This window comes from Lepus europaeus, chromosome 3, assembly GCF_033115175.1.
Source record: "Lepus europaeus isolate LE1 chromosome 3, mLepTim1.pri, whole genome shotgun sequence".
In the NCBI taxonomy this organism is placed as follows: Eukaryota; Metazoa; Chordata; class Mammalia; order Lagomorpha; family Leporidae; genus Lepus; species Lepus europaeus.
Genome location: NC_084829.1, coordinates 46,118,744 through 46,144,603, shown reverse-complemented (window position 1 = coordinate 46,144,603; position 25,860 = coordinate 46,118,744). Strand labels below are relative to the sequence as shown.

The following is a 25,860-nucleotide window of genomic DNA, read 5'->3' as shown; positions in this document are numbered from 1 at the left end:
GCCAAGACAAGGTGAATGGTATTTGGCTAATGACATTGAGCAGAAAGTCAGCTAAACATTTGCTTACCTCTTTTTTTTTTTTTCATAGTATGTATTTTTTTTTAACTTTTATTTAATGAATATAAATTTCCAGTGTACAGCTTATGGATTACAATGGCTTCCCCCTCCCATAACTTCCCTCCCACCCGCAACCCTCCCCTCTCCCGCTCCCTCTCCCCTTCCATTTGCATCAAGATTCATTTTCAATTCTCTTTATATACATAAGATCAGTTTAGTATAAAGATTTCAACAGTTTTCACCCACATAGAAACACAAAGTGAAACATACTGTTTGAGTACTAGTTATAGCATTAAATCACAATGTACAGCACATTAAGGACATTTGCTTACCTCTTTAAAGAGACTTTTCAGGGTGGGAAAGTAACTGAGACACTGACAATGGCTACCTGCTTATTAAAAAGACAAAACACAGCATTGTCATTAAACCTTCTAAAGAAAGAGATTTTAACATGAACTCAGAGAACCATTTGCATCCTTAGTGATTCTGTCTGAGTATAGCTATCTATAATGTATAAAGACCTGTTTTAGTGCTTTCTGCTGAAGCTTAGTATTGACACATAAGGAAGAAAATTAAACCAGAAACGTTCATCATCACTTGATGTATTTCGGTTGTGAGCTTAGTGAGCATTGCAACTTGGTGGTGAAAAGCCCAGCTTTCTGATGAGGCTGTAAACTTTTCAACCCATGTCTGGCCTAGAACTTCTCTGTGTAAAGGGACCGTATACCTTCCCAGCTCTAATTCTAAACTGATTACAACAATCCAACTTTTAAAACACACGGAGATAGAATTTCAAACGGAGATTTCAAACAGAGACGAATTAAACCCTGTCCACTCTATCTAGAATAAGGGACCATTTATCTTCAAAGTATTTGAGAATAGAATGTCTACCAAGTTAGACCTTCTGTAAAAAATATTTGGTATCTGTGCTTTCTCATTCCCCTTTTGGGTAAGTGTATCTTGCAAAATCCTCTATGGAATATGCTCTAAGGAATGCATCACCAGGTGATTTCATCATTGTGCAAACACCATGGAATGCATTTCCACAAGCTGAAATGGCTATGACATCACTAAGTGAGATAATCTTATAGGACCACTATGACATATGCAGTCTGTCGTTGCCCAAAATGTCATTGGGTGGTTCATGACTCTGTGTATGTGTATGTGTGTGTACTTTGTTCACATATGCAATTATATACATATATATGTGCTTTCTGCATGGACACATACACACTTTTTTTGTCTTCCATTACCATGGAAGTTTCTTTCTAAAGCTCAAGCTATTCTGCAGTGGCCTAGCTTGCTATTAGAAGCTGCATACTCTAAACCATGTCAGGTGGTTGAGAACCCAAAAACTTGTCCTGGCCTAAAAGTTGAACAGAAACCTCAACAGTTTCATAAACAATATTTTTGGGAGGATGATGAAGAATTTTTCTACGTTGTTCTTTTAGCCTAGAAGTGCCACAGTTACTCTCCCAAGTTCTAAAAATCTCACATACCAGCTTTCCGCTATGAACATTTTCTTTTTTTAATTTTTTTGACAGGCAGAGAGGACAGTGTGAGAGAGAGAGAGAGACAGAGAGAAAGGTCTTCCTTTGCCGTTGGTTCACCCTACAATGGCCACTGCAGCCGGCGCAACGCACTGATCCATAGCCAGGAGCCAGGTGCTTCTCCTGGTCTCCCATGCAGGTGCAGGGACCAAGCACTTGGGCCATCCTCCACTGCAATCCTGGGCCACAGCAGAGAGCTGGCCTGGAAGAGGGGCAGCCGGGACAGAATCCGGCACCCCGACTGGGACTAGAACCCTGTGTGCAGGCGGCGCTGCAGGCAGAGGATTAGCCTATTGAGCCACGGCGCCGGCCTGCTATGAACATTTTCAAAAAGGTTTTCTTAAAAGTCTTGCCACTTTAGCTTCTGGAAGGATGACCTTAACAAATCTATCCTTCTGCTTAGGCTATGAACCAGCCTTCAGACCCCCAAACATCTTGCTTAATATTCTGTTTTTCTGCCAATAGAGTAATCGTGTTTCTTAGTTCTAAGATTTCCTCCTATCTCTGGTGGTTCTATAGGCATGTGTGAGCCCTGTTCATGTTGTAACACAAACATTTGACCTTGGGGGACCATTTACTGAGTCAAATGTTAAACTGCCCCACATGATGGCAAATGTTAATCCCCACAGATATTCATTTCCATGGCTCAATATTATATTATCCAAATAGGCAATTAAAAAATTCTAATAACTCTCCCAATCATGAAGTTCGAATACTGGGTATGTGGCACACACTAGGCATTCCATTAACTCCCTTAATAGCCCAAGGCATCATTTTATCTGCCCCATTATAAGCAGGTTGCTGATACTCAGAGATGTTAAATTTTTACGCAAGATCTCACAGCTCTTAATTGGCAGAAGTGTGACTCAAACTGCTCTTTCCACTCCCAAAATATCCCTAAGGATTAATTAAGAAGCCATATCAATTGTTGTAGTGTAAATCTTGGAGGATAAGACATTGAATTCATATATAATGTTTCCCTTGGTGTTCAAAACATTGCTTTTTGTCTTTTTACATTCTTATTAGCAGTGCTGGTACTATTTTTACCTAAATCAGTAGTTGAGATTAATTTTAGCTTTTTCTCAACAAATATGATGTTGTGGCAGTGGTAGAGAGGATAGCATCTGTTTTAGATTTTATTTTAGAATCTGTTTCAAAGTCTCATTATGCCATCTAGATGGAAAAAAACAACAAAGAAATTTTCTGGGGCTCACCAAGACACCAAGAGCCTAGTACAACTGCTTTGACAGCTCCCCTTGCTCCCCTCCTTGTGTATGTCAACTGACTTAGTGAAGAGTGATCTGTGAGGAACTGCAGAACAGAGGTAGAGAGAGCAATAATAATATTCTACTTTTGAGCAACACTTTCCAAATTATTCCAAACTCAGCTTTCTCACAGGAAACCTCCAAGGTGAATCAGATCATACAACTCATAAGTGGAAACTTGGACTGGGATTTTGTTCACAACAGAGGATCTTTTGGGGGGGGATTATTATAGCCTGCATCAATAGTACATCTAACAGAATCGATTTCATCTTCTATGACTTCACTGTGCCTTTGGGTATTGACTAAGAAAATCATCTCAGACTACCTTTCCTAGAACAGGATACACAAGCAATGAGCAACCTTAATTATAGCAACAATGTATTGAACACTTACTATTTGTCAGGCACTATACAAAGCACTCATTCATTCATTCATTCTTCAAATATGTATTGAGAGCTTTCCACAGTCACAGCCCAAGACTAGTCTCTGGAGGTGCAGAGATAACAGTCCCATTGGATATAAGAACATTTTATTCCACTAGGTTCCATTTTCCCCAAACAGAACACTGTTGTCTTGACTTCTGAAGAGGCCTCCTCTGGGTGTATGGTGTGGTGGTTAGGATGTCAGGCGGGGACATTTGCATCTCACGTTGGCTGCCCGGGTTCAATCCCAGCTCTAGCTCCAGCTCCTGATTCTGAGGCTCAAACAGCTGAGTCTCTGCCATATATGTGGGAGATCTGGATTGAGTTCCCAGCTCCTGGCTTCAGCCCAGCCCAGCCCAGGACCAACCTTTGGGAGAATTTAGTGAGTGATCCAGTTGATGGAAGAAAAGCACATGCGTGCTTTCTGTATCTCTTGCTCTTGCTCTCACTCTCTCAAATAAGTAAACAAATAAATAGATTTTTAAAGAGGCTTCTTTTGCTGACAGGGCATGCAAGAAGAAAGCAAGCCCATCCTCCAGAGTCAAAGTTCTGAATAAAGTTCTCTATTCGGTCACTTAATGATGGTGTGACCGTAAACAAGGTACCTTAGTGGTCTTTACCTCACTTTCTTCAACTACAAAATGATGGAAATAATAGTGCCTACCTCCTAGGTTGGTGGTAAGAATTAAATGTATTTGTGTATGTAAATAATGTAACATAGTTACTGGCAAAAATCTAACAAATCTTATCATTCCTCAAATGCCCATGCTAGCCGGAGCTGTGCCAGGCCCAAGGAAGGAGTCAGGAAATCAGTCCAGGTCTCCCAAATGGGTGGTAGGGACCCAAGTACTTGCACCATCCCCTGCTGCCTCCCAGAGTGCATTAGCAAGAAGTTGAATCACAAGTGGAACCAGGATGTGACCCTGGCATCCCAAGGAGCATATTCACCACTGTCAAACACCTGTTCCAGCCCCTGGGTAGACGTCTTATGTGCAATTTTGTTTTCTTGCCAATGCACACTGCCTTACGCCCTCCTCATCATAGCAGGCTTGTTCTCTGCAGCGTTCAGCTCACCTTCACACAGGCTCTGTGTTCATGTCACCTAAGGACTTACTGAGACCATAGGTCCATGGAGTGGGAAACAATTACATCAACATAGAGTGAGGAATTACAGGGATGTTGTGCTGTTTCTTAAGCTGTGTCTTCCTGGTTTGTGATTTTCTTGTCTTTTCTAAGCCTCTCTGGGGAAGGGCCTGTTTTGAAGCAGAAGGCAACAGGAAATGCATCTGGATAAACAGGAAGTACTCCCACTCTGCAGCCTCTCATGGGCATCACGGAATGAAGCCTCATGGAAGTTGCTGCTATTGACAGTGAATTGAATAGGAAGCAGCCTGAGTGGAGAAGCAAGTATAGAACTCTTTCGCCTCCCTGCCAGGATTCAGAGACCAGGTGTACTTGTCACACTGAGAATGAAGCCCAGTTCTTTGCTTTGATCCTCAAGCCCATCAGAGCTTAGTGATTTCATTGTCTCTGCATCTTCCCTATTTTTACTCTAACTTCCCTCCAGTACACCTTGACTATCAGCTATAGTTTGATTAGTATGTGGCCCCTAAAGTAATTTAAACCCCAAAATCATAAGTTAATGGTACTAAGAAGGTGGGCTCTTAATGCAGGTTTGGTGTTTAGGAGGTAAAGCCTGGTGGGTGGTCCTTAGGTCACTGGGACCTAAGAAGACCACCCTACCCTTGGAAGGTGATTTTCACATGATTCCTTGAATTCTCAGGAGAAGGTTATTATAAAAGTCTGAGTTTTAGCACAGCAGCTCTGCTTCCTGGTTCACCACGTGGTCCTTCCTCTGTACACACACTGCCATTGCCATCTGCTAACCTCACCAAATGCCCAGCCAATGGAGCTGTGCAGTCTTGTACCTAAACCACTAACATTGTAAGCTAAATGAACCTTTTTTCTCTATGGAGTTACCTCTTCCAGGTATTTTTGTAGTAACAAAATGAGAACTAGTAGAGCATCCCTCTGAAGCTTCCCAGAATGTTCTTCTTCCTGGTATCCACATGGTTTGTTCCTTATGTATCTTAGAGTTATTCTTTTATCACCAGTCTAAAACACCTCAGCCTGGTTGTCAGTCACTCCCCATTCTGCCCCTCGCCCCTTGTCTTAACTTTCAGCACGATCCCCAGATGACACCTTGTGGTTTGTGCTTTGATTCATTGTCTCTCCTCTCGCCAACTCCCATCAGAATGAAGGTTTGCTGTCAGCAGGAGCTTCTCCTAGTCTGCTGCCGAGTCCCTGCAGAATGGAATATAGTAATATGAGGGAAAAATGAGGAATGAGAGGTTCCAGTTCCTTATATTCTAGAGCATGCTGTAAAACTACTTTCTTCGAAAAGGATGGTGTAGGCATAGCCAAATGCTGAGGTTGTAAGATAGGATGCCAATCAGGAAACAGTGGTTGTCTTAGAATCTATTTCTTGAAAAACATATTTCAACACTTTTCTGAGTAGTAAGTTTAAATGGAGTTATAGAGTATATGCAATGCCAAACTATAATTGCAGTTATAAACTGTATGTAATGCAGTGCTTTCAATATTGAACTTCAGTTTCCAGTTCTAGTTTAAATGGTGGGCATAGGTGGAAATTAGATTAATTATGCAAGCTGAGTTTAATTTCTCTATTGCTTAACTGGCATCTTGCCCTAGAAACTCTGTATTCTGCCACGTACACTTCTCTCTGAGTGCTTATTAACTTGTAGCATAAAAATAGTGAACAATTCTGAGGTGCTTAAAAATAAAAACAAAAAATTAAACCCCAAACCCTACTGTTCATTGCCTGAATGAAAAAGAAGTGAATCTGAATTATGAGAGGGCTAGTGGATAGTCTCTTTTCTATTCTTGCTTTGTAAGGGAATGTTCCAATTATAGTGCTCAGAAAAATATTTAAATAACACTTGGCATATTATTAGCAACAATTAACATTTGTGGAGTCTCAGAAGACTTGAACTCTCTTTGAATGAATGCTCCTTCATGACATCCCTTTGATGTGCTTAGGAAGTATTTTTCTGTCAATGAGAAATTCTTTGGAAGGATTTCCCCAGATTATGTAGCAAGCCCACAGAGTAGAGATAAAAGTTTAGTCATTTTTATTTCCCACTTTATTGCATATTTCTTGAAAGTGGAACCAAGAAGCAAATTTTAATAATGGTCTGGTGGAAAACCACTTGGTCTTTGGAGGGAGAAACATCGGAGTTCATGATGCCTCTTATTTATGACTTTCCCCATATGGGCAAAGAAGATACAAATTTAGGTTAAAGGCTGTTGGAATGTAGGTGACCACTAAGTAGGAGTCATTGTTATCAACACATTGGTTGACAGCATTAGTGAGGAACCACCATTTCCAAACATGATGTGACATTCAGTATCAAGTAGGCACTGCTATGTACAGAGTAATTCGGGAATGGAAGGCATAGACCTTGCACTCAGTAGGCTGATGGAGGAGTGAAGGTCGTAAATAAACACATCCAGATGAGAAAATGTCATGGTTTGAGTAAGGCTCTTGCACTATAAAAGCCTGTAAAAGGGTGGCATGGGATGATGAAGGAAGACTTCTCCAAATTCTTGCTTTATGGGTTAAGTAGGTGTTTCATCAGGTGAAGGGGAGACGGGAGCATGAGAGGGTGTTCCTTGAGAGAAGGAAGAACCTGCACCAATGCAGAAATGCCAGACAGTGATGAATCCTAGGAGGTAGTGCCCCAGGTGGATACAGAATCTAGAGTCACATTATGAAGGAGTTTGGATCTTATGCTCAAGTCCAATGGCATTGACCCATGGGAAGCATTTTAAGCAGAGACATGACCCATTGAGCTACTCAGACTGAAAGTCTTCTCTGGTTGTCATTGAGCTGTGGCTGTGCAAATTCTAACACAGCCAAGAAGGGAGCAGCTAGGAGGTGGCTACAGCATCCTAGTAAGGGAATTTGGGAGCATGGAAGATTGAGCTTCAGAGTTCCTGTATCGTTGAATTATGCTAGCTCTCTTCTGGAAGTTCCCCTATATTTTCTTTTTAAAGTAGAAATTTATCAAAAGAGAAGAAACCATGTTGAGGATGCGATTTGGTAGCCATTCAACACGGTTTTGTGGGGAGAGATTTCTGTGCTGACCTAAGATACTCGTAAAGGACCTTCAGTTCAGCAGGCATATTTTGCTTGTCTTCTAGGATTAGGAATCTAAAATCAGGAATCCAAACCCTGATTCCTACCCTACAGATTCACTTGGTCTATGGGCAGGTGAAACACAATCACAGATATGTATGCTTTATCCAACTATTCTGCTCTGATCTTTCTAACAACTTGGAATAAAAAATTCTAAGCTCCCCCTTAGAGAGGCACGCATGTGTACACATGTGCACGCGCGCGCACACACACACACACACACCTCAATATTATGGCTAAAATGTTTTCCCAGGGGCTAAAATTCCTGGAGTTTACTGTACACAAAAGAATAAGAAAGGAAAATAGTTCAATGCTGTGTCCTTATACTTAATTGTTGCCATTATCCCAGCCGTCTTGCCCCAGCACCGTGGTCTACATTTAACTGCTAAGTAAAGGTTGGATGAGGGCACAGATACAGGAAGCAGAGAGAGGAGAATGAGACATGAGCCCCTCTGCCTGTAAGGGCGGGTGGCAGAAGTTACCCTGATCATTTCTCAGATTCAACAAGAAGGAACCTGGGCACGTGAACTCATCTGGATGTCTTTAGCCTAAACTGTCCTATGCCCAGCTAAAAATCAAGATTTTAGTGTAAACTGAAAAAGAGGCAGGTGGATATTGTGAGATGATATTTGCCTCTCTGGTGCAGGTGACAAATGCACCCTTAACGTAAGTGACATGAAAACTCCAGTTCCAGGATTCACATGTGCTAAGTGGCAGTCTAGAAGGAGTTGAGGAATGCTTAGAATTTTGTCAAGTATTCATAAAACAGATATGCTTGATCTAGAGTTGACCAGGAATTCTCCAATCTGGCTGCTTCTGCCTAGGTCAGCTGGTGAGACCAGCTCCTGATGGGGTGTCTCTCTAGTCTGATGTCATTGTCACAGCACTTGCTGTTCTTCCATGCTAACTGCACATCTCACATGTTCATTCTGCTTTACTTGTTGCTGCCATTCATTAGGGAATTTTAACTGTTTGTAGATAGATCTTTGTTAATAGATGATGAGACCATTTCTAATTAGATCCAAAGTATCATTTAGATCCTTTGCAGCCAACTGATAGGACATGAATTATATAGAATAAACCAGCAAATTTCTTCCCCTGAGGGTACTTAGAAATCTTCAGCCTTCCTCCACCCTTCTTTGATGCCACAGAGTCCATGATACAACCCCTTAGCTGTGGGGAGACAGAGGGCTGAACTAGGGAGCAGAGTACTAAGTGTAGCCTTTGGGTCATCCACTTTGCACAAGTAACTTAGCCTCTGGTAGCCAACTGGGTTGATAGATTTGTAGGTGAGCAGTGGGCAGCACGGGGAGGAAGTGGGTTTCAGAGACAGAGTAGCCTGAGCTGGAACCCTGGCCCTAATAGGTACGAGCTTTGAGGCCATGGAAGTTTTCTTTATTTCAGAAATACCATTTTCTCCTCTATAATGTGGATATAGTAATGCTACTCTTTAGGTTGTGATAACTGCAATAGAAATGTACTTCAAGAATGTAAGCGCTCAATATGGCTGTTTGTTCTGCTGCCTTTTATTTCTTAACTTTAATGATAAAAATACCTTAAATTCTGAGTCTGTTAATGAGATTTATATCTGTTCAAAGACAGAGCAGTTCTGCTAAATTGAGGTTCACATATTAGCTCCATTCCTAAAATTATGTGGGCATCCCATGTCGTGGCTTAACCTGCTGAACTACAATACCCATCCCAGATCTCTAATATTGATGTTATCAGGTGCCTCTGTTGTGTCAACACTGTTTAAAAAAAAAAAAATCATACATTGTAACGAGAAACTGTTCATTTGCCAGGATCGGGGAGAGAGAAACCAACAGCAATCTGTTGGGTCAACAAAGAGATCTGTTTGGAGGAAATGTGAATCAGACTTTTCTTCTTTTTGGTAAATATTGAAAAACACAGTTTCTTCACTGAATGTGTTGAGCCAGCATAGTACAAGATTCTTGTTTAATCCCTCGTCTAATTTGTGTTATAGAATAGAAGGTCTGAGCACAAAAATGTTATGGCTTCCTGACAGTTTTCTGGCAGATTCTTTCTTATGCAAGGACTTGAGATCAATTCAAGAGTACTTTCAGCTCTTGATCCACCTACCGTTATTCCAATAAATTATTGTAATTGTCCATGCTTGGTACCTGGAACCATCTTTACTCATCAAGAAATCTCTTCATGTCTTTTTTTCACTCTTTCCAAATTCAAAAATTGGTTATAAGAACCTAATATGAGAGGAGCTCTGTCCTCAACGTGTAGGGAATTCTTTTCCTCCAAACCTCACAGCCCTAGCAGGGCTGAAGTGTAAGAGCACCATGAACAAGATGCAAAGTCATTAGCATGGGGTTTTCTCATTTCCCTGCAACCAGAGCAAATGAGGACCAACTTCACATAGAAGTTAACATTGTTATATCAGAAGTAGGGGGCCAGTGTTGTGGCATAGTGGGTAAAGCCAATGCCTAAAGTGCCTGCATTCCATATGGGCAGCAGCTTGAATCCTGTATGTTTGACTTCTGATCCAGCTCCCTGCAAAGGAAGATCACCCAAGTGCTTGGGACCCTGCTCCCTTGTGGGAGAACTGGAAGATATTCTTGGCTCCTGGCTTCAGTCTGGCCCAGTCCTGGTCATTATAGCCATTTGGGGAGTGAACCAATGGATGGAAGGCCTCTCTCTCATCTCTCTCTAATTCTGCCTTTCAAATAAAATAAATCTTAAATAAAAGATCAGAAGTGGGGAAACGACCATCTGCCAGCCAGATGTATTTATGTTTTATTTGGCCTTGTACAGTATTATTTTATTGCATTGGATTCCTTGCTAGCTTTTAAAAATTGGGGGGATTGTTACATTAAAATTTCTATCCCACCTTCTCTTAAAAGATTGATAGAGCTAGCTCCACTGGGTCTCCCTTGCTACAGACAACAGTCAGATCAGGATGAGCTGGGTCTGCTCTTTGCAGCAGAGCAAGCACATTGCAATCCTCACCGCTCGTTGTCCTACATCTGGCCTTCTCCGGGTATATGCAGGGAGGAGACGGAGATAATGCTATAGAGTGAAGACAGGGCATGCCATGGTGCTGTGGAAGACCTTGAGGATCAGACAAAACATTCACAACCAATTCTGTGAGCCAAGAAGAAATAGAGTATTAATAGTCATAATTGGGGGAGATTATGTACTCCAGGAGTCCAGCCTACATAGGAGTGAGGAGAAAATAAAAGAAGGCGAGAGCAAAGAAATCAGTAGAGTCTGTGACAATTCTCTAAACAACCATGTCTCCATTTTTTTTTTAAATTACCTTTCTCTTAAACCTGTGTTGAAGAGAAACAGGATGAACTGGGAGGAATGCTAGATTGAGATGCAGAAAACTGGGCTCCAGGTATAGGTGTGTCCTTCTTAGCAAAAAACATGGACACAACTTGGGCTCTGCAGTGCACTTTACTTGTCTGTGAAATGGCAGCAGGGTAATGACGACCTCCAAGATTACAGTGAGGATTCAGTGGAACCACGTTCTGGACAATCCCGTGGACGGAATCTCCATCACCGTCGACTTCCTTTCTGCAGCCTTCTCCTGTACAGCAGGCTCGTGCCCATTTCTTTTCTATTGATGTTGTTCTGCTGTTAACTTTACTCAAATTACTTCCAGGCTTCAAGCCTTCCAGGGCTTCCTGTTGAATCTGGCATCCTCACTTGAGGTTTCAAGTTAGGTTTCAGAGTTGGAAAGTATTTTAAATATAACTCAGGATCCCTTACTTGATGTAGCCATTTCCACTGCAGTACTCTAGCCTCTCCTAGAACTCCTCCAGTGATGAGGTACTCACTCCTTGGTGAGACCACCTCCATGATTATTCAAGGATTTTTTTTTTCATGAAACCTTCTGACTTCAGCCCACTGACCATAAAAGTACTGTGGTCTATAAGTAAGCAGAGTAAGTCCACTCTTTCATTGCCAGAAAAATACTTTTGTTCTTTCAAGACAGCTATTTGGTCCTCACCCTACTCTCAGATCTTTTTTTAGACCAATTACAAAGTTTTTTCAGATTATTCTTCAGAAGACATAGTTGCAAGTTCTCCCCTGACTTATACTCTGTTAGCTGTATCTCAACTGTTTTTCCTTTCTTTACTCCACACAGTTCTCTTAGGCTTGAATAGATTGGTCTCATTCCATCCTAGACTGTGTCCCCAAAACACACTGAACCCCACCAGTCACATTGGCCTTCCCCTTTCCTTCATTCAAACTTCTCACATCTTGTCCCATGAAGTGGGCCAATTTCTGTATGATAAGAATTCATGATCTATAGGGTCATTGATGAAGGATCACAATAATTACTCTCGAAGTCAGTATTTGGCTATACTGATGATATTTAAGCCTCTGGACTTCAGTGTTTTTTATATATCACCCCACTGAATCTTCACACTGGCATATATAACAAGGACTGTTATCCCCATCCCTGCATCCCTCCTGGGGAAAGTGGGGCCTTGTGACATGAAGGAACTGCTGGTGTCAGCCAGGCAGTGGCAGCACTGGGATCCAGAGCCAGACTGCTTGGCTCAGAGCCTGCACCCCTAATCACAGCACAGTGCCTTCTCATAACATCTTTGCCTGACGCTTGTTGCTGAGGGTCCTTTCATTTGTTTATTTGTTGGATAATTACTTTAGGGCTTTCATAGAACCTAATAGAAAGTGTAATTACTGTTATAATTACTGTAATACATGAAGGCTTCTTTCCGTCTTCCTGCTTGCTATTAAAAAAGTCTGTAACACCAAAGCCTGGCCACTGATGTCTCCAGGAGGATTTCCAGTAGTGGATCTAAGGAGAGGATCCAAAAAAGAGCTGTTAACTCAAGCCCTATGCATTGAAGGGCATTCACTTGCTTAGCTTTCCTCAACCTCCTTCCTTGCTCTATTTTTGTCCATATTATCTATTGTCTAATTTGTACATCACTTATCTACTTTGTTTAGTATCTCTCTCCTCTCACTGGAACATAGGCTTCAGGAAGGCAGAAGCTGTTGTCTTGTTTTGTTTATTGCTGCATCCCCAGATTGGCATAGAATAGGAACACAGGCATGTGCTGATCGAATGATTCAAAGAATGAACAATAGCAACAAAGCATTCAGCTTTGAAGTTTATTATTCTGCACAAACCCTTGGCCCCCTACTTCTCTCACCTTCCACTTGCACACACTCTCTAGTTAATGTCCACTCAGCCTTGAGGTCTCAGCTCACCATGACTTTGACTCCTGTATAAGCCTTGGTTGATCCTCAAGGCCCATGAGTCCCTCCTCTGTTTCCTCTAAGACCTTGTTTGTGTCCTTAACATTGTACTTAGTGCATTGTATGAAAGCAGCCTGTGTTTGTAAATCTCTTCTCCAATAACCCTAAGATCTTTGAAGGTAGGGACCCTGTCTTCTTCATGTTTATTTCACCAGAACAGTGCCTGGTAACGCTCTCAATAAACAGTCAAGTAATGAATTTAACATATTGTTTCTATCAATGGGAATTTGTAACCACAGGGGTAGGTACAAGCTAGATCTGGGTAAGCTTAAGGAACACAAACTGCCATTTGGTAATGAAATCTCTTTATTCAGTCAGTTTTTTCTGAGTGGCTGTTATATGCCAGGTCCTTTTCTAGATGTAGGGAGATCTTAGGAAACAAAACAGTCAACAGTGCTTTCCACGGAACATTCTAGAAGGCAGAAAGAAATAATGAGTAAAATAATAAATTATACAGTATGCTAGGAGTAATAGGTGCTGGAGAGAAGAAGAAAAGACTGGGCAGGACAAGGGGGATTATGAGCTGGAACAGGAATTGGGCTTTTCAATAGAGATGAGGCTGGACAAGTCCTCACTGAGAAGGCAAAGGCTTAAGTTTTCCAGAAACATGCGGAGTTCCTGCAGTGAGCAAGGCACTGTGCTGAGCCCTGAGGTTTCCAAAATAGAGCTCGCACTCGGGTGAGAAGACTGTCACGTCAACTGCAGGATGAAAAATGTGAGAGCAGCCAAAATAAAATGGGATACCAGTAGGCTCTGTGAATAGAGAACGCTGACTTTCAAAATGCTCTGTGAATGTCACCACCCCATCCTCCTCCACAGTTCTTGTTAACCCTCTCTCTGCCATTTTCTGCACTGCCTCACAACTTTTGAAAGGGCATAGGGTACCAGCGGGTGATTAGCCTGGCGTGTGTGTTTATCAGGGGTTGTAGAGTGTTGTGCCCTGGGGCTCCAGGCACTGTGAAGGTGTTGAGGGCTAGCCCTGGGTCTGGAGGGGTCCCTGTACATTCTTACTCGGTCATCTGTGCTGGCACTGGAGCTGGAATTTCTGGAATGCACACAGCAGGCAAGGGAAAAAGTGGTATCTCTGGAACTGTCTGTGACAACTCTCATCAGTTGGCTCCTTGGATGTGGAAACAAGCCAGTCCTGCAGTCACTGAGCCCCAGAGGCCAGCCTCCCCGCTATTGTCATGCTGCTTCCTTCCAGCTGTGTGTGCTTTCATGGGTGCTGTGTTTTGCACACAACAGCTCCTCTCCAACATGCTGGCTGCATCCACAGCACTTTCCTTATTGCCTCTGGTGGTGTCTACATAGGCTTCCTGCTGACCACCTCAGCAACATGTACTGGGCACCTCAGCTTACCAGGAGTGGTGCCAAATGGACAAAGTGATGATCATAGCCACCAGGAGCTCCAGGTGAGAACAGGACTATGCCGTGGTCGTGAGCCAATGACATGTTCACATTTCTAGGACAGAAAGCATCTTCATATATTTTTCATATATTGAATTGGTTTAACCAAGTTTAATGCCTTGATTAACTTAGAAGCCAATATAAATTTTGATCCTGGACTTGGCACACTCCAGCAGCTATCTAAGATGTATTTTCAGCTCCATGGCTCACAGAGAATCACGTTGTTTCTTAAATTACCCATGTAGTTGACTTGCGAAGCTGATTGGTTGAATTAAGTTCATAATGATGCCTTCTCTACAAAAGGGATGAATCTTCCTTTGGAGTTGTAAAAGTGTGAAATCGACCCACGCTTGAAATCCACTGAAACAAAACCAATCAAGCAGAAGTCTCACACAGAGCCATCTTAGCCTGGGTTCCCCAGAAGCAGGGCCAGAGACATAAGCTAAAGTGCATGTGCTTAAACGTGATGTAGAAGCTGGGAAGCAGTAATGATGACCCAGTGGAGTGACACAGGGAAGGGAGTGGAGTCAACACAAAGGAGGATATGGAGTAGTAGCGGCTGGGTGCTGGATTCCATGGAACGCCTGAGGAACTGCATGGATTGTTGCAGAGAACTTTCTGTTCAGTGAAATAAAAGGAGAAGAATTTATCCTTTGTTCTCAGTCACCATGGGTCAAAGACTGTCCTGTGCCCTGTCCCTCAGAGTTGTCTGTGCATGCATACCAGCTGGGTCCATGTGGTGCCTGTCCTTGTGTCGGCAGAGAAGCCTGGGGTGGAAACAGGCACTGAGGGTGAAGGGAAGCCCTCAGGATGCAAACTGTTGGAAGCTAATCACAACCTCTTATGGCAGCAAGAGCCCGGAGGGGGCAGGGCCAAGAGGCTGGACACTAGAAGTATCCAATCCAAGCGTCAGATGTTTATGCATGCTATTTATCCATTTGCAGTGCACCTTGTTCCAAGAAAGGCATCATGCAGTTTGCATGCCTCCCAATTGTGCAGTGCCCTGGTGGTGCCCCCATGCTAATGCTGATCAGGAAAGTATAGTGATTGCTCAGGGAGGGGTTGAATTCTGCCTTTATCAAAAGCCTGGCATGGTATCAGCACGAGGCTTAATGTAAGTCAGACCTGTCTGGTGGCTGCTACTGCTATTTTCTCCCAAGAAAAATGTCCCCTACCTCCCCTACCTCTTGATTTCTGATTCCTGCTCCCCTCCCCTCAGCTGCAAACCACCAGGGTATCCTGTAAACGTCTACCTGCTTTGGCACCACTGTGCTTCTTTCTGACCTCTCAACAGCGTTCCTCTCCTATACCTGCAAAAACCCTAGGAGTCAACATTGTCCAACCTGCCAAAGAAACAGAAAACTTCTACATGGTTTCTAGGCTTCCTGGGTTTAAAGAGGCAAGATATGGGGTAGGCAGAGATTTCTTTCTTTCTTTTTTTTGTTTTAAGATTGATGTATTTATCTGAAAGGCAGAGTTATAGAGATAGAGAGACAGAGATGGGCATCTTTCATCCAGTGGTTCATTCCCCAGATGACCACAACAGCTAAGGCTGGACCAAGCAGAAGCCAGGAGCCAGGAACTTCATCTGAGTCTCCCATGAGTGTACAGGGGCCCAAGTAGTTGAGTCATCTTCTGCTATTTTCCTAGGTGCATTTTGGGGGAACTGGATCAGAAGTGGAACAGCTGGGACTCGAACTGGCAACCAAATGGGATGCCAGTGTCATAGGCGGTGTCTTTACCTGCTACACCACAGTGTCAACCCCAGCATAGATTTCTTAAGGCACAAAAAGTACCATAATAGAAAGATAAATTATATTTTATTAAAAATTAAGAACTCATATTAATCAAAAAACATCACTTAGAGAATAAAATTGAAAGCCATGGACTAGAAGATATTCATGATATTATATGTCTAACAAAAGACACATTTCCAGTATACATAAAGAAATCATAAACATCGGTAACAGACATGCAAAAAAACGCACAATTAAAATGAGCAAGATACTGGAACAGACATTTCCAAAACAAAGATATTGAAATGGCAAAGATCATCAGTCACTAGGGAACTGTAAATTAAAATCATAATGAGACACCATTACACAGTCAACAGAATGGCTAAAAGCAAAAAGACAGTCAATGCCAAGAGTTGGCAGGGATGTGGAACAACAGGGACTTTCATACATTGCTAGAGGGATGGAACATCCTTGCAAATGCTTTGAAAACTGTTTGTCCTGATCTGTCTACCCTTACATCCGATCATTCTAATTCCCCAGATCAATGGTTATGTATGTCCAACAGAAGACATGCACAAAAATGTTCCTGACAGCCATATGCACGTTAGCCCCATAGTGAAAGTATTCACGTGCCCATACCAGGAGAATGACTGAATAAGCTTGGGTGTATTTATTCACCCAATGGCGTGTACAAAGCATTGTCAAAGAGTAAGCTGCTGAGGGTGACGCTCACCATTATGATGGAGAGTAAAAGGTGACAGGTTTTCAAAGTCCATCATCAGATGAATGGATAAAGAAAATGTGGTCCATATACACAATGGGATATTATTCGCTATAAAACATAATGAAATTCTGCCATTGGTAGCAAGATGGGTGGAACTGGAGAACATCATATTAAGTGAAGTAAGTCAGATGTGTAATGACAAATACTGCATTTTCTCCCTCAAGTGTAAAAGTTAAAACTCAAGCCCTCAATCTGAGCATAGAATAATTGGTTACTAGAGGCCAGGAGAGATGAAAAGGTTTTGGCAAAAAAATTAATTAATCAATTAAAAATAAAAATAGGGGGAGCTGGTTATGGTTAATTAATTGTGACAAAGACACTAATAGGAGACGTTAATAGGAGAAAAGGGGTGAGGGGCTTATGGAAGAGCCTTGTATTCCTACCTTACAGTTTTGTAAATTCAGAACTACTCTGAAATAAAATGTATTTTAAAATTACTTACTTATTCTCCTATTTACACAAAACTTAGGAACAGGCAAAACCTGTGCTGACAGAAATGAGAATAGTGATCACCCTGGGCAAGGTGGCTGTTGACCGGAAAGGGGCAGAAGGGAACCCCCCGGGGATCTGGAACTGTTTTATGTCCGGAGCTGTGTGGTCAGTACACTGATGGTAGCTGTCATGAACCATAAAACTACACCGAGCCATTTACTTAAGCTTGTGTGTTTTACCTATGTATATTTCAATAAATGAAGAGCAGTGGGCATTTAGCCTAGTGGGTAAGACACCTATATCCCACATTGGAATACCTGGACTTGATTCCTGGCTCCTGCTCCTGACTCCAGCTTCCTAACAGAGCAGACCCTGGGAGGCAACAGGGAGGGTTCCAGTTACTCAGTTTCTGCCACCTACTCGGGAGACCTGGATTGCAGATTTCACTCTCCCTCTCCCTCCCCCTCTGAAAGAAAGGAGGAGAAGGGAGGGGAGGGGACACATGGAGGAAAGGGAGGTGTGGAGGGAGGGAGGGAGGTTGTGTGGTTGAGAACAGAAAGTCAATACTCATCCGCTGGGAAAAGCTCCAGGACCACATTGTCCAGTGGAAGAGGAAAGTGGTACCATAATGAGATTGGAAATTATTGATTTAGTCAAAGACTCCAGAAACCTGGCCTTCCCATTTTAACCCTTCAGTGATTAGACATAGAATCCTCCTTTCAGACCTTGGATTCCCAATGTGTACAATAGCTAACTACCAAGGAGATCTTGTGGCCTCCCAAACCACAGTGTGCCAGCGACTGTCTTCCTAACCAAGGCTAGTGTAACTAGGGGGTCTGCCTTATCTGTGTTTGAAACCTAGCTCTAGGAGATTTTATTGTCCCTGTGACCTTAGACACTGTGAGCCTCAATTTTGTCACCTGTGTAATACCATAGTCACTACCATTCAGAGTTTTTGTTGTAAGGATGAAGTGAGATAAAATATGTAAATACCCTTCATACAGTGCCTCCTTCCTAGCCAGTACTCATGGTATAGCCAGGTATTCGTAGTGTGTAGCCAGGACCTACTGTGCCCACTCCCAATATCTTAAGTTTCCATTGATACCATGCTTTGTGACAAAAATAATTTCTTCATTTCATAAAGGAATAGACAAAAATGCCCATAGGAAAGATCTCATTAAACACCAAGGATGTGGCAAACCATGGAGAAAGAAAGCTAGCTTATGCAAAAAGAGCGATTGACTGAATGGATGCAGGAGTTTCTCATGCAGTTGCAAGAAAATCTACACAACACAACTGTAGAATGGCAGAAACCAGGGCCCCGCTGTGACCTGGGCAGCTAACCATCTCCTGGGCATCACTGTTTAATGTAACTCTGCTCTGTCACCCAACTCGTCACTTGATGTTTAATACTGGGCTTGTCTTTAACCAGCCCAAACAGACCTAGAGATCCCACCCCCTTTTCACCCCCATTCTTGCCTTCCCACTGCATTCTCCATTTCAGGAAATTGTGCCACAGCCTCCTTGTCCCTCAGGCCACAGACACACAGCCTTCCCTGCCTCTTTCCTTTCCCAGCCTCTCTGCCTCTGTGATGTCGACTTCACCTCCAATCTCCGCTTCTCACCATTGGCCCCATCGCCTTCCTTCTGGACACTGCTGTCACTTCCCCACAGGTCCCCTTGTTCCCACACTCCATCCATCTCTTGCGATCCAAGCTCCATTCAGCAACCCAAGCAAGCTTTCAAAATGCAAGTCGGGTCATGTTCCTCTCAGCACAAAGCCTTCCCTCGGCTCCCTGCTGCACTCTGATTAAAACACAGATGCATTATCATGGCCTCCCAGGCCCTGCGTGATTTGATCTGTTTGTCCAAACTCATCTCTATAGGCTCACTGCCTTATTCCTTATGCTCTGGGGCACACCAGCCGCCTTTCAGTTTCTGCCTGGAGTGATCTCCCCCAGGCTTTCTCTGTTCTGACTCCTTTCTATCACCTGCCCAGTGAGCTCTATAAATCTTAAGCAGCCACTCTCTTACCAGTCATTCCTCATCACCTCCCCATGGTTATTCTATTACCATTGCGTAGGACCTAATATAGTCTTGTGTGTCTGTTTATTGTTCGTATTCACCGATAGAATGTAAACTCATCTTTGTTGGTCTTATCCAATAGAGAGTAGAATACAGCTTTTGGTAAGTTCTCAGTACACGTCTGTTGAATGAATGAGTGAATGTGTTAAACTAGGCATGAAATGTCAAATGCCAGGGAAAGTCTGATTGTCTCAACTTTGGTGTTGCGGAAATGTCTACCCCTATATCATTTACCTCTGTTCAAGCTCTCAGGGTCCCTGAGCACAGGCAAAGCTATTTGAAAGGCCATCCTTGTGTATATTTGCAGACTAACAGACATGCTAAGACGGCTTAGTCCCCATTTACAGATGCAGATACTGAGGCCCAGAATAAACAAGGGGCATTCTCAATTATGTAATAGTTTCATTCTTTTATGTTAGCAGGGGGTGCTTCATCTGTTCATGTCAAAACATCTTCCTTATCCCTGCCTTTTAAAACCCATGGTGTTAACTACATGTTGATAAATATTTTCTCTCATCTACACCTACTCTGTTTTAGCACTAGTGCTGGAATTCACATTTCCTCCTACAATAAAGCAATATGGCCCAGATTTTCATTGTGGGACAAAATGTTTCAGCTTTCCCACGCTGATTTTCTGCTTTTTTTTTTTTTTTTGGCACTTCTGATTTTCTGAATGACAATAGAGTCTTGCCATCGCTGTTGCTAAAATCTTAGTTTAGATACCTTATCTTTTTTGTCTTATTTTTGGTTTGTAGTTAACGCCTAATACTTGTGCATTCTGAAAGTAGGATCCCATTTTAGTTTCTTATTCTAGCTGATTGAAAATCTCTATAAAATGGTCATTTTATACTGAAATACATAGCTATGTAATGACAAGAATTCAACTTTAGTTTTGCTAGTTAGAATTCATCTGCAGCTTTCAGCTAACTTTCTTGCACTCTTAGTCTATTTTTGTCTGAAGCTCATCTAAATGGGTGCTCTAACATATGCTTTCAAAGAATAAAGTTAAAAGGTATTCATAGATTTGATTTGGTAACTATAGAACATATGAGGCAAAGTATACAATGAAATTAATTTGTTTTCATTTCCTGGTCTGTCTTTCTGTCTTTCTTTCTTTCTTTCTTTTTTTTTTTTTTTTTTTTTTTTTGACAGGCAGAGTGGACAGTGAGAGAGAGAGAGACAGAGAGAAAGGTCTTCCTTTGCCGTTGGTTCACCCTCCAACGGCCACTGCGGCTGGCGCATCGCGCTGATCTGAAGCCAGGAGCCAGGTGCTTCTCCTGGTCTCCCATGCAGGTGCAGGGCCCAAGCACTTGGGCCATCCTCCACTGCCTTCCCGGGCCATAGCAGAGAGCTGGCCTGGAAAAGGGGCAACTGGGATACAATCCGGCGCCCCAACTGGGACTAGAACCCGGTGTGCTGGCTCCGCAAGGCGGAGGATTAGCCTGTTACTGGTCTTATTTCTTAGAGATCTGTGAATCCTTTAATAGGGTGATAGGGTATTAGAGATATAAATAAATATATAGTAATTTTATGCTTTAAATTTCTGTGTATCATTTCTATAGTAAAACTTTAATATAAGTACTCTGGTTCTTTTGATAAATGTTCTGCCATTTATAGTTTTCCTGTTCTTTGTGTGCTTTATGTTTAAAATGGGTTTCTTATTGAGGGCCTAGTGTTGAGTGTTACTTTTTTTTTTTTTTTTTTTGACAGGCAGAGTGGACAGTGAGAGAGAGAGACAGAGAGAAAGGTCTTCCTTTTGCTGTTGGTTCACCCTCCAATGGCTGCCGCGGCCGGCGCACTGAGGCCGGTGCACCGCGGCCGGCGCACTGCGCTGATCCGATGGCAGGAGCCAGGTGCTTCTCCTGGTCTCCCATGGGGTGCAGGGCCCAAGTACTTGGGTTACTTTTTAAACCAATTTGATATTTGTATTTTAATTCATTTCCTTAGTTCACTTGAATTAGTATGGTTGAACCTAAAGTCTATTACATTTCTTATAGTTTTCATTTCACCTATTTTTATTCGCATTTTATTTTGCTGTTGACTGTTTTTTATTATTTTATCTTAACTATTGGCTTTTTTTAATATCTCTAAAATTTTCACCAGTTAGCCTAGAGTGATTATATAATATACATACAATATACAGTCTTAATTAGTTGGTCTTTCTTCATGCATGTGACAAAACGTTAATATAATCAGATTCTAGGTCATTGACATAAGAATGACCATTAGGACCTTATAACCAATTTAGTGTTGAACTGTCAGTTCCTACATTTATATTTTTATAATAATTATAACAAAAATTATGAGCATTTGCTACGTGCCAGACATTATTGTGAGAACTTTTACATTTGTTAACTTCTTCAATCCTCACAATAGGCAATAAGGATAGGTCTTATACATTTATCTCCATTTTACACATGAGGAAAAAAGAGACAGAAAGAAGTATAATTCAACCCATGTTGAAGGAAATAAGTGGTGATGCTACTTTTTCACAGGGTTTAATCCATAAAATAGAGATGGAAGAGAATAAAGGTTTCCTAGTTACTCAAGATTTCATATAGGAAAAGGAGGAAAAGCTCTATTCTCAGTACAAGGGGATAGTTGTGAGCCACACTCCAATAATCCTGTGTAGAGAGGCCAGAACCAATGTAGTGCTGTGCCAGGCTACTAATTGTTACTGTACTGTTTTTGCAATTTATCTCTAATTTGAACATTTGTTTTTATTTTATGATTGTATAAGAGTTTAAGAATAAACATTTATGCATATTTAAATCACATTAAAATATGAATAAGCCAATGCTAGGGATCCTTGTATAAATGGTCTATGGATTCTTTTCTTTTTCCTTCTTTTTTTTTTTTTTTTTTTTTTTTTTTTTTTAATACCAGGAGCCAGGTGCTTCTCCTGGTCTCCCATGCAGGTGCAGGGCCCAAGCACTTGGGCCATCCTCCACTGCCTTCCTGGGCCATAGCAGAGAGCTGGCCTGGAAGAGGGGCAACCGGGATAGAATCCGGCGCCCCAACCGGGACTAGAACCCAGTGTGCCGGCGTCGCAAGGCGGAGGATTAGCCTTCTTTTCTTTTTTCTTCTTTGGAAATTATGTATCCTTTATTATCAATAAGAATGAAAATATAGTTTTTCCCACAACTAGAACATTGGGACACTATGGGTCTTTTACATACTAAGCCATCCTATTAGGTCATTGGGCAAATATGCTGTCCTTTTGGACAATATACAGAGAAGTGGCTCTCGTGATCTGTTGACCAATTGTTTTTGGTGGGAAGGAGCAGATCACTTCCAACAAAGGATTACACTACATTTTGGATGATATGTTGTTGGTTTCATCTGTCATGGCTTATTTTGACAATTACATTTTTCTTGCCTTTTGAGAACAACATGGCTTCTCATATCAAATATGATATCATCTTGGACAATAGTGGATCTGGGAGTATTAAACTTTCTTCCTCCTGATGGTTTCCTATTTTATTAGTGTATGCCTTTTAAGCATATATCTCTTTTGAAAGCCAAAACATTTGAGATCTTTCTTGTCTTTGTTCAAAAATTGGTAAATAATCTATGTATTCACAATTCACATATCAATTATCCAAGTGAACAATGGACAATGTCATTTTTTTACCTCTAATATAAGTGAAATGTTCAGAAACCAACAAATTTTGTTTATTCACACCACCACAGAAATTGTTATAGGCACCCAGTACCTCTGGTTGAGGCACATTGGCTATGTTCTTTGTTTCCTTTTTTCCATTGTTGAACTTTGACAGATGGTTCCCTTGTATTGCAGTTTGATCCAACAATGATATATTTATTATTGTACTATTTTACAATGTGAATTCCATTATTTTATTGGGTTTGTAATCATATGACTCTGCTGCTGTTTTTTCATCAGTGATATCAGTTTCAGAGTACACATGTATAGTCCATTTTCCCTCATGAGGCCTGTAGCTTGGTAGGTGGACCAGCAAGTCATTACCAGTAGGCAGATTGCCAACACAAAATAATGGGATCATGGATTCTGTATCACCATAAGCATCCTTGGAACTACCTTCCTCCCAATCACACAGGTCACAACTTGTCAACAAATAGCCACAGGGAGCTCCTCGGGCAGCAGTGCATGACCCTACACGTTACTATGCAGGGTACGTTGTCCCAGTGTCCCTTTTGCAGGACAGCTCATTTCAAACATGAATGATTTGAGTACAGTGCATTCTGGAAAATGAAGCACTAGTTCTAGAAAATACCCTCATGAATGCATGTCTTGTTACATATTAGTTATATATATATATATATATATATATATATATAATATTTTGTTCGGTTGAACACTTAGTAAAGGTAACTTTTGCAGTAAAGTTTGTCATTTTCACAATTAATTTAAACATATTTTCAGATGCTCTATCATTCATTTCTTTTCTCAAAAGAATAGAACTCTGAAAACAATATTTATTTCAAAGTTACCATACATGGTGTGTTTATTTCTCAATTTTAAGTTTTATAGGTGTCCTATATATAGGACAATAGGACATAATGAGTCAATGACACATGACACAAAAGACAACAAAGTGGGGCCGGCGCCGCGGCTCAGTAGGCTAATCCTCCGCCTTGCGGCGCCGGCACACCGGGTTCTAGTCCCGGTCGGGGTGCCGGTTTTGTCCCGGATGCCCTTCTTCCAGGCCAGCTCTCTGCTGTGGCCAGGGAGTGCAGTGGAGGATGGCTCAAGTGCTTGGGCCCTGCACCCCATGGGAGACCAGGAGAAGCACCTGACTCCTGCCATCGGATCAGCGCGGTGTGCCGGCCGCAGCGCGCCAGCCGCGGCGGCCATTGGAGGGTGAACCAACGGCAAAGGAAGACCTTTCTCTCTGTCTCTCTCTCACTGTCCACTCTGCCTGTCAAAAAAAAAAAAAAACAGAGAAAAACAAAAGACAACAAAGTGGGTAAAATAAAAAGCTGCTCTGGGCCCGCGCCGCGGCTCACTAGGCTAATCCTCCACCTTGCCGCGCCAGCACACCGGGTTCTAGTCCCAGTCGGGGCGCCGGATTCTGTCCCGGTTGCCCCTCTTCCAGGCCAACTCTCTGCTGTGGCCAGGGAGTGCAGTGGAGGATGGCCCAAGTGCTTGGGCCCTGCACCCCATGGGAGACCAGGAGAAGCACCTGGCTCCTGCCTTCGGATCAGTGCGGTGTGCCGGCTGCAGCGCGCCAGCCAGGGTGGCCATTGGAGGGTGAACCAACGGCAAAGGAAGACCTTTCTCTCTGTCTCTCTCTCTCTCTCTCACTGTCCACTCTGCCTGTCAAAAAAAAAAAAAAAAAAAAAGCTGCTCTGGGAGGCTAAAGATCAATAACTTATATATATCCACCCACAAGCCATACGGGTCACAAGTTCAAAGAACTAATATTTACAAACGTTTTTCTTCTTGCTGCCTAAATTTGAAAACACAAGCAAAAGGGAAAATTTTGGCCCTCCTCTCCTGACCAGGTGCTCTAGAGGGAGATCTGGGAGAACTAACTTTGATAAGACTTCTTTCTTCTGGCTTCTGCCAGTTCTCCCAGGATCCCATTAAAGGCTCAAGAGTGGGTATAATGTCCCAGAAATTCCTACCGGGATTGCCAAAATCTCTCAGGGAGTAAACATTACTTCTCTTCTTTTTTAACTTTTTTTATTTATATGAGGTGAACAAATTTCATGTATTTCCTATGTACAGCTTTAAGAGCATTTGATAACTTCCCACCATGTCCTCCCTCTCGCCCTTGCTCCCACTCTGCATCCTTTTTCCTTTCCTATTTTTTCCCTTAATTTTTCTTTTAAGATTTATTTATTTGAAAGTCAGAGTTACACAGAGAGGAGAGAGAGAGAGAGAGAGAGAGAGAGGTCCTCCATCTGATGGTTTACTCCCCACTTGGCTACAATGGCTGGAGCTGTGCCAATCTGAAGCCAGGAGCCACGAGCTTCTTCCAGGTCTCCCACATGGGTGCAGGATCCTCCTCTGCTTTCCCAGACAATAGCAGAGAGCTGGATCAGAAGTGGAGCAGCCAGGTCTCGAACCAGCGCCCATATGGGATGCCAGTGCTTCAGGCCAAGGCATTAACCTGCTGTACCACAGTGTCAGCCCCTTTTCCCTTAATTTTTTACAATGACATACTTCTAGTTTATTTTATAATCACAAGCTAAACCTTCCACCACATAAAGAATTCAACAAGTAGTAAGTAGAAAAACCACTCAAGAGTATAGAACAGGGCTGTAAACAATAGTCATACTTCAAAAATGTCAGTTTCACTCATATACATTACATTTTTGTGCTCTGCATATTCATTATTATGAATCAGGGAAGACATATGATATTTGTCTTTTGGGGACTGGCTTATTTCACTAAGTTTAATGTTTTCCAGTTATATTCATTTAGTTGCAAAACACAAGTTCATAGTTAGGACAGAGCCCCGTAATCAAAGAAAGATTAACAAGAGGAAAAAGCAGCAAGTTTAACAGATGCAGTGGACATCACATGAGAGAAACCTGGATGAAAAGTAACTCAAAGCAGTGGCTTGGAATAGTCACTTCTATCACCTGTGCAACAAAGAACATTGCACTGTTAGGGGAAGTGACAAGACAAAAGCAAGCCCTCTCAGGCT

At 42.2% G+C, this 25,860-nt stretch overlaps 1 protein-coding gene across 4 annotated transcripts in view; it reads left to right on the top strand.

The window, feature by feature from the left end:
• RCAN2 (regulator of calcineurin 2) overlaps positions 1-25,860 on the top strand; it is a 305,985-nt gene that overhangs the window by 188,222 nt on the left and 91,903 nt on the right. The window lies entirely within an intron of this gene.